This window comes from Ceratina calcarata, unplaced genomic scaffold (genome assembly GCF_001652005.2).
Source record: "Ceratina calcarata isolate Rehan_Ccalc_2016 unplaced genomic scaffold, ASM165200v1 scaffold571.2, whole genome shotgun sequence".
Taxonomy (NCBI): Eukaryota; Metazoa; Arthropoda; class Insecta; order Hymenoptera; family Apidae; genus Ceratina; species Ceratina calcarata.
The window spans coordinates 30,403-41,262 of NW_017176917.1; positions in this window are offsets into that span (position 1 = coordinate 30,403).

Genomic DNA, 10,860 nt, shown 5'->3' on the forward strand with positions numbered 1-10,860 from the left:
GTCCCAGCGAAGCCGTACTAATTCGGCGTTAAAGGCAAAACCAGAGTCAACTTTGGGACCGTAACTTGCGAGTTACCCTCCCATTACATATACACGAAACATGAAGCGTGCTGCATGAAACACGGAACCATGGATTCGTGTAAACGCGTACGCAAAATCGTCCTCCGGCTCCTCCGTCTCCCTATAATTATCGCTTTATTTTCACTATCTCTTCCCCGTTCTTACCACATCCCGCTGCACCCACTGCTCTTAACTTATGTTATATCGCATTTCTGTCGTTTTAGAGACCCTTTTATTTAGACAATACATCTGAGATACTTTTTCATCCATTAGTTGCGACGTTCGACCTAATTTCTCAACTCACTACTGCACAGAAATTATAATTATCAAACTGACACGTGCTAATGAAATCGCAATTGTTTGAAAATTTATGTTTACCACGGAAACGTAGAATTAGACTGAGGAGAGTGATGTAAGTAAAAAGCATGAGTATTCGAAACATAAACGTCTATCGGATAGCCGTACAAATAGCGTGCGTGCGAATGGCTATAAAACTCTGCGTTGTTCTCGAATAAAACTGTCTAGAGTGATGTATGAAGTCGCGTATTCGACCTCACCACTCCGAGGGATAGAGTAAACGTCTTAAAAATATTAACCACTTCGCGCGAAACACGAACAGTCCCTGCGTTTCTCTCCTTCGTTCGCCTTCCCTCCTAGAACACCGTTCACCCTCGTACGATCCACGCCTTTTTGGTGCCACGTAACAAACTGTTCCTATGACCGTGTTATCATCTTTCCGGCTCTGAGAACAGTCGTACAGGAACTGACAGAGATAGAAGAGCGAACAAGAACAGGATTAATGGGCCGTCGTATCACCCACGGTGGGCGATAAAATATCGTAGGAAATATCCCTTGGCGAGTTCTAACCATCCGTGGAATTTACTCCTCCACGACACACACCTTCTTGGATAATCTTCTCCATTAGAGGCTACCAAATAAATATCAGACGACATACAATATTACACGAGCATAATAAGTCTCTATATATAATAATACGTGTAATGTTTGTATGAACTAAAACTCGTAGGTGTCGAATTTATAAAATTCAGATGATATATGATCTCAATGTTTAATATTAAATGCAGCCTCACAGCATTCTCGAAATAAATATATGAAGGAGGGTCGAGGAAGGCGTCGAAGAAAGCTGTGAAATCAACTTGTATTCCTTAGAGATTCGACCACTCGGAAGGGAAACGCATGGTCTGAGGTTCGCGTGCTCTGACGTATAAATAGGAATATCGCGGACTGAATAAGAGGGCGAATCCGACAAAACTACTGTAGAAATAGAAGACGGCACCCCTGTCAAGTTCGTAAACCACAGTGGCCTGCCAAGTGGGATTCCGGTCGTACTGCCAACCCACGTGGTAACTCGTAACAGAGTCACCAAAGAGGAGAATTACGACTGGGACTTTGGAATTTCTTAAGTTTTGAAGAACCATTCGACGCGCAACATGCTGAATACCGATGATAGCATCTCTTTCGATTCACTGCTACTCTATGTCGAATACTTCTCCATGTACTCTTTCCCTAATAAGATCAATTTTAGGAGATACATTTCTATTCGAACAAGTCGGGAAAACAGTAATCTAAATCTTGCGAAACAGCTATATCCAATTATCAAACTTTTTAATCCACTTGAAACAGAATCTTATGTTGTTCGCGATTCATTATGCGCGCAACCTGAATATATCTTGGGTGGATTCGCGATGCTTTAAACATCGGACGACCAGCCCAACGAACGTCGATGTTGCGCTTCTTATCCAGACTTTAATTAAATTCCAAAGAATCGAAAGTAAGAAAAAGTTGAACGCCAGTTACCGAACGGCTCAGCCACGCAGGTTTTAATAACCATCCCGGATCCGAGGCAAGAAGAACCTGGCAAATGGCTGCGCTCCCACTGGAAGCCGAATAGAGAGAAGGCTATCCAGCCTCGACGAAGTCAAGCATCGATCTCCCTACTTCCATTTCACTCCAACTTGCCATTTTCTTCTTCAATCCTCCTTTTCTCACTATTTCTTTTTGTTAGACGCCTTCCTACTCCCATAGAACCAGCAACATTGCCTTAGAATATTTGAACACATTTTACATCTAACCCTTTCCGATAGCATTTTGTTATAGTTACTCATGCTATCTCCTTTTGACCAACAACATACATACATCGTCTTCCCCTAGACTAGACATGTCTATCTACTTATCTATCTTCTCGTTACGTCTGACCATTCGTCGTTCCTCTACTTGGGTATTCACCCTTCCATGGAGCTCTTCTTCACTGTTTCATACTCGCCCGTCCTGTCTACTAAATAGATCGTCAATGTACGACATTATCCGTCAATTATAAAACATCATTTCCCAAGGAAATCACTCTTTTCCTCCAAGTCTGAATTTTACATTTCGTCGCCCATTTCATCCTCATGTTACATACCGGTCCAAGTTTTCCACTTCGAGTTTCTTTTGCAAGATGCGCTTATCTCGCAGTGAAATTTTTCGCGGACGCGAACACCACCGCATCGCAAAGGCAACTAGAAACAACTTCTTTTCCAGAGAGGGAAAGAGGAAGAGAGAGAGAGACACGTAACTTTGTACTTGAATTTCGTAACGACCATGGTGTCCTCGGTGAGAGCATCAAAGCAAAGTAGACATCTCTTTCGCGAGATAAATATCCAAGATAGGAGGACTCTTTTATCTCCCTTTTCGCGTTACCTTTGGCAAGAAACTCGGGCATCGTTAATTCGACGTCCTGCGGTATTCCTCACACAAAATTCTAACTAACGGCACGGTTCTTGCACCCGGCAGCCGATACGTCGACACGTTTAGTACACAAACGTACTGTGTATCGACGACCCTGAGCAAGCCCGTGTTGCGTGTCAAAGGTAACATTACTCCCAGGTCGAATTAATGCATGAACCGTACCGACGTACATGCCACTTTGCCCACTGAGAATCGTATTCGATTAATGTCAGATGTAACCATTTGTCTTTGTGTTAGAACTACTATCTAACGATACAGACCTAAAAATATTAATCAAGTGTTTGTATGTATCTGATTGAGGAACTCAGGCATTGTAAGTAGATTTATTCTAAACTTTACTTGCTACGTTCAAGTAGAGAAATAATAAATATAGAATTATAAAATTGCTCTTGCACGTTTTAATTAATAGGAAGATAAAAATATTGGAGAAGTGACCACGAGATGTAAGTGTATCGTGAGGTGACCACGAAATTCAGCATACGTACGACATATCGCGTATCTATACTACTGAGCGCACTTTCCCCAACGGTAAGATAGCATGGCATCGGCTGAAAACCCTGAGGATGTCTTCCACCGAGGACATACCCATCTCTACGCGGAAAAGCGGCTCGGTAATATCGGATTACTCCCCCTCCCTCCCTCGGTCGCGTCTGATGCTTCTACCATTGCTGCGTCCCTCGTAATGGTAGATGTATTCTGCCCTCGCGATACCATAAAGCCCGCGCGCTCGTGCCGGGGTAACATTATTTTCCGATACCGAACGGGTGTACATTCCATTGACGCTGATGCTCAACGACCAGACAGCAGGAGCGACACGTTGCACGGTCGAACATGCTCACACGCTTAAAACGTTCACACGTAAATATCGCCAAGATACGCTAATGCGTATCCGTCTTCGGGTTCTTACTTAACAGAACGGAAGGCGGATGGGACTACATTTTACGACACGAAATTTATCGACGATATCTACTCGATGTAACAACGTCGTAGAATGCGCTCGATCAAGTATACTCGTACATATCTACATATATTTTGTATACTCGCCAGGACACACTCGCGGGCGAGTTAAGTGTTGCGTTCATAAATGATAACAGCAATTCCGTGACAATTTCAACAACCCCTATATTATAGCGACACTCAAGAATCCTTGAAGATGCGTTATAAACGGTCAACGAGTTGTTTCGAGTGCCACTGCACATTCAGATGTTATCATTAAATTTATCCTCTGTCTTTAAATATAATGTCGCGTGCTTTCATGAAATTTTCATGGTGCATCAATCTTTTGTGACTCTATAACTATTTCATGGATAACCTAAATTAATACATGTGATAAATAAATGTTTCGTCAGAACTAAAGAGCAATGACAATTTGAAGTTTCACGGATTTTCATATCAACGTAGCCGATCTCTCCAGATTGGCTGTTTTAATGGCGAGAGCGGACGAATGCAGGCAGAGATATTGCGAGGCACGCTGCGGAGAGATAGCCCGCGGTGGTTTTGGGCATCATGTTCGAGCATGGTGGAATATGCGTCCACGGGCATACACGAGCCGGCGCAGCGCAGCGGTTTTGTCATTCTAATAGGCGAACCGATGCATCAATTATAGAAACACAGCCGAACCAGTCTCGCATTACACGCCCGGCGAATAACGCGGTCCGATTACGCCCGATTATGCGAATAATAAATTGGCATTCGGACGCGGCAAGTACCCGAGACATTCGCCGTTCCACCGTACAGAATGCAGACCTTTTGTGCGGATTATTCTGCGAACGGATTAGTATAATTCAAGAGGGAAGGACTACGCTATCGATTCACAAACAGCATGGCTTTGAATTATGTTTGCGGTGTATTATACGCAGAACACTAACGAGAGTCTACTTAGATGCGATAAGAAATATACTACGTAATTATCGTTGTTTCTTGGAAAAGATGATAGCTATGTCGAATTTAAAAATCTAATAAAGAATATAATGTAATCTAGTTTTTTGTATCAACTTTTAATACTTTTGTTTAAAAAAAGAATTCATATCTGGACTTTGTATGAGATCTTACACTTGTAAGTTGAATTATTTGATTTTTAATACTACCAATCTCTTAGAATTTTCTAATATTCATTAAATAAGATTCGTTATAAAAATCATTTAACCGGAAACCTAATTTGTAAGACGAAATTGTAGAAAGTGAACAAGCACTTCTATGAACTGGTCTTGAGATACTTTTTACACAGAGTCTACGATCGAGCACTTATTCCAGGACACGTTAAAATTCAATTTCGCCTTTTGCAGCAGATAGTAACGTGGAACCTATGTACGAACTCTGCGCCCTTGTCTGATAGCGACGCGCTGCTAATCTCATTAGTCGGACGCTAGGTCGGAGAAGTGGTATAGGTACCGTTACGTTCAGCCACAAAGGTATCTTGTCTTTGCTACTGATCTTTCTTGCCAGACGATCCTCACATACACGTCTAGAAGATAGAAGTGTTCCCGTCGAATCAAACGGCTCACTTGACCACAGCCATTCTAATTCTATTTTGTTAGCAAAGTGGTCATTAGAAACGGTATCATATAATGTATAGCTAATGGTTTTCAGTGATGAAGAATCCTATTCACACGTCTTTGCAATGATTAATGCATGAAAAATACGTATGTAGTCTAAGTATTTACGTATACAAGCAAATTGTGACAGAATTCTTGGAGAGATTCATGTTTATCGTAGAATGTAACAAGTTCCCTACGTCTGTCGGGTAGATCGACTTGAACTGCGTATGCTTATGCCATGCAGAAGAGGACCATATATGGTTGTACATCTGTATACACAGAAATATCTGCATAAAGAGACCTGCATGCATGTATGTGTACACTTTGGATCAACATGCTTCGACATGTAAATCCGTAGCAAATGGAAGTGTTCTCAAATTTTATTGAAAATATCCTGCTACAGTAATGGCGTTTATTTTGTTAATATTAAAATTGAACATATAAAACGAAATGTTGTATATTAAATACATTTAAGCATGCAAGTATTTGAAACTTTCACAGGCAACGATATGACAGCAACGATTCGTCAAATTGTTAGACTTGACAAATTAAATTAAATATTGAATTAAATTTATATTGAATAAAATTTTTAGATACATTACGAAATTTGAACAAGCGTAATTACCCAGAGATTTAATTTCAGAATGCTATCCAAAATATGACTTGGATACCAGAGATCTCCGTCGGAAAAGGTATACTTGTACTAAATGAACTGACAGAATGTTACACGCGGCGACAGAAAATAGGTCTGAAAAATTTAAAATTCAAAGCGCGCGCGCGCGAGTTAAAAAGCCGAGATGGGCGGACGAAAAATGACTTTAATGCAATTTCTTCGCGTCTCCTCCGTTCACCAGCGCAAGAGCCTCGTACACGGTGTAAGTAAAATTCGCAATTAAGTTCAACTGCTTAAAAAACCTACTCTACCATACGCTGAACCTTGACCGCGATTCCTACTGTACACCCACTGATACACGCGCTACGTAAAAACCGAGTTTCTGCCGAGCCGAGCTTTTCACCGAGCTGCCGGATTCATTTACCTGAATTCTAAATTACTACCAGAAAGCGCTAATGATTACTGGCAAACAATTACGTATATGTACAGTGCACACTCGTCGATGACAACGAGAACGCAACGCATGCGTTTTGCTAATTAGGACGCCATATCGTGCGAACGAAATCACATCACGATCGCGCGACGGCAAGCGTGTGCAACAATTTTAGCGAGCGTGAAAGAGAGGCGATGAAAGTGTTACAAAGAAAACCTCGTAAATCCTCGCTGACACAATGATATGAACGGAGCGCACTTTAGTTCGACAATTTATATCGGAATTCGTAACGTAACGTATGCGCAACTTGACGGCAACCCGGGAATCGGTTGAAAACTCTCTTAAAATCCTCTGCAGCGAACGGTGGGACAGCAGGGGTAAATGGGCGAGGGAGAGTATCATAAGCGAGGTCAAGTACCGATGACGCGTTCCGTTGACATATTTTCGCCGCGGTCTTTCGCATAATTCTGTAAAAATATACAGAGCAAGTGGTGGTGAAGTGCCGGAGGAGTGTCCTTCGAGTAGCAAAGAAAGCCGCCGTGCGCGGTATAACTTGGCAAGGCAACGAACCTTCCAACTATCCTCATCCTCTTCGAACGTCACCACCACCTCTCGTGCCACGACCTGCTCCTCCTCGTCTTTTCGTCGACTTAGCCGGTAGTTCTCTACCTACATACCTATACGCCGGGCAGGTGAGAGAGAGACGGCACCATTTCTATAGGCATTCATCATTCACTCCTCGCTCAACGTTCCTCTTTCTCTTACTATTTCTCTTTCTCCGTCCCATTCTCATTCTCCCGACCCCCTCTGTCTCGTACTTTTTACTCTCTTGCTCGCACCCTCTAACGCTTCCTTTCCACAACCCCCTATGCTCCCACGTTCCACCCGTCTCGCCCCCTCGCCCACTTTCTTCGCTCTTCACCCTCGCGTCATCTCGCTCATCCTCTCCCCGTCTTACCCTTGCCCATGCCGTTCTTCGTCTTCCTCCCACAACCCTTTCCCGCGACTCCTGACGTTACACAGCCACGATGCGTATTAATGGTAATCTCCCGGTCTTTCAACCGAATATAGCGGTTTTTCCGCGGCACTAGATTTCGGTAACTGACTTTTGATCGCGTGGAAATCACAGTTGGGAAGACAGAAGAGATAAGATTAAAGAGGAGGAAACTTAGCACGTTGACAAAAATAATGGAATACGAAGAAGGTTCGTATAAACTTTTTCCGAATGACGAGTATTCCTATAACACACATTGCCAACATTTTTGAACGAGTTCCTCGTCTCGCTGTTTAATTACATGCACTTCGTGATGACAGAGTGAATGTAATTAACATGTACTTCGCGTTGTTAAAACTTCCAGGTGTCTGTACACGATGACATCATTCAACGACAGAGTTGATATTGAACTTGTTGTGGAGTTGTTGCAAAATAATTTTGAAGTCGACGTAATTAAATTGCAAGCTGGAAATATATAACTTGGCGGAAACTATTTTGATTAAGTGATATCAAAAAACGACTGGCGCATTCACGTGCGCTTTTTCATTACTGAACTTGAACATATACACGAAACATGGTGCAGTGCAACAATTCTGATCAATTGAAAGTTCCAGGGACGTTCGTTCCTGGGAACGGCGGCCGTTAGCCTCCTGTGTGGTAGCAACAACAAGCGTTGAAAAACGTGCTTTTACTAGTGTTTCATTCCATGAGGAACCTTTGGATGAATAATGAATATTTTTCAGCGCTCGCGGTTATTTCAACCAGAAACGTAATCAATGATAGATTGACCAAGCCGTATCATAGCAATGCGAGTGTGCATTTCACGATTTTCTATCAGATTATTTGTTGTGTGACTAATCCCCTTGTAAAAATGTATTCAGGTTAATCTAATAAATGACCAGTAACAATAACATCAATCGCCACCCTTCTAATTTTTAGTATATTTCCACGTCGCGTTATTCAAATCAATTTCAAAAATAAAAATGCCACAGCTTAATTCAAAACACTTGTTCTGCAAATTAATTTCTTCCATCCTGTAATATCGTATTCTGCATTATGAAACGTGACTACCATGTATGTCTTTCTAATCTGTGACACTATTTGAGGTTGTATGTATTCTAAAGCTTGTTATCAAATGTGTATTTAGAGGATTAGCAAAACGTGACTGCTGTTTGTCTCTTTTACCCGGAAGCGTTTAATAGCAAGAACAAAATTGAAGAGCAGAAAGCTAATTGGAAAATTTTGTAATTCTCTCTTGATAATGATAGAATAAAGCCAGATTCTAGGGTTTCACGAATTAAAGCGTAATTACAGTGCATCACACTTATCTGTACTAATGACTTTGTAAACATTTCAATTAAAGTTTCATTTTATAATTAATTGAAGATCGACTTATATAAAAAATTCCACTATTCTAGCCATGTGTGAAACGAAACAATAATGACATTATTCTAATGCCGACCTCGTCCGAACGACGATCAGTTTATTAAGATGTAATATAATTTGATAAAGAATATGCAGCCGAGGTCAAACGCATAACACGACCAGTTTCTACGAACAATTATTCGCGTCACATGAAAAACGCGTTATTTACGTCAGTATCGCATCCACTCTCCTTTCGCACTCGCGTCGTCAAAGAAAATCATGTGCAAAGGCTTGCACGCGGACACTGGGAACTGCACGTCAAGAACGGACTATTTACTTCCATCTATTCCAGCATGAATAGAGACCTACGAGCCGAGTCGAGTGCAACAACCCTCCATAACCGTTGGAGTGGTTGCACAACGTACGGCCGACCATGTCGTCGCACTTACGAGACCGCTCCGCGATCGCGAGTCGCTAAATTCGCACGGCGATGAGTAGAAGAATGATTATGAGACTCACCGATGGAGATCTTGTCCGGGTACGCCGCAGGCAGCAGGATCATTAGCAGGCCCAGGGCTGTCGTCATGATGGTGGCAGTGGATGTCGGCCTGATGATCTGTAGCGGAGAACTCGCGAAGTTCGTAGTGTTTCCGAGCGTACCGGACGCGGCACCGAGAAAAATCGTCGCGCGTCGCCGCCGCCGCGGCGAGGGTGGCCCACCCGTTTCGTGAACAACCGGGAGCATCTTCCACGCTCCGTGGTCTGACACAAACTGCCGTACTCCACTTGCCGTGAACTCGATCTCGGTTGAACCGCCCCAGCATCCCTCTCTCCAGCGTCCGTCCCTCTCGCAGGCCCCGCGCACCCCGTGCCACCCGCCATTTAACCAGCCCTACCGTCCTTCCCTTCCCTGCCCTCCGTCGCCCTTCTCTCTACGCTTCTCTTCTCCTCTCGTGCAACCATCCTCTACCCTCTGCCATCCCTCCGCGCTACAGATCCCGGTCTCGGTGCCATCTCCACCGACCAACCCCCCCGTCGTACATCCTCCCTCGCGCCCTCTTTTCGCCCTCTCACTCCGGCAACAACTTTTTCCCTCTTTCGCCCGTCTCTGTCCGAGACGTGGAGGCGTACGCTTAACGCGCATGTTACGACCGGAGCGCACCGCGCGCGATTCCCTGCACGCGGCGTTTCCTGTTACTTTCCGTCGCGAATACTGAACGCGCGTCGCGGCTGATCCGGCCGGTACGAACAAAAACATCAAATGCTCAGGAGACGCGTGTGTACACACGCCCTTTGCGAAAGCGATAACAAGTCACGAACCGGGTTATCGAGTACAAACATCGCGACGCGAATCTGTTCGGAATGATGTTGACCTTACCGAGCGATTGTTTTGCTTTGCGCCCCCATCCTCGTAACCGATATCCGATGACGATTCTCACGTGATTGCTATAAAGGGAAAACAATGACTTTTCGGTCATCATGTTCGTAAACACTTATTCCGCATTAAATATTGACAGCTCTTGGAAAATTTCAAAGGGTTGTGTACATGGATATGAGAGACCTCAAACAGAATTCTGTTTTCTAAGAGAAAGATTTCAGTTCGCCGGACTAAAGGGACTTACAACGTTTAACTATATAGTGTTAACAAATGGAAAAGTCGAATTCAAAGAAATATCCAGGAAATTGTATTCTTGAGGATAAATAAATGGAATATAATTGATATTACTGCACTTGTAATATCGCAACTCGTGAATTCTTACCTCATGTAAAAGTTACAATCTCACATTTCATGATGAAGGAAATACGCTCTCTGTGTTGATTCTCTTTTAAACTCGCGAGAGGAACTATTCTTAAGACCGCCGTTGTTCAGAGATTTTGACGCCACGTTCGTGAAATAAACTGTGAAATAAAGGGAACCGGCTGTGCTGCTCGCAAAGTATCACGGTTCACAGAAACCGTGACAGTAGATGCACGTCCGAAATCTACGACCACTTTTGAGAACGTAAAACGGAAGAAGCTTACATGGAACCGTAAAATATTGATTCCCTGTAGCAATGACGCGATCGAAATCGATAGGTCCAAAGGTTAACGAACGGAAAACGCGCGGTAC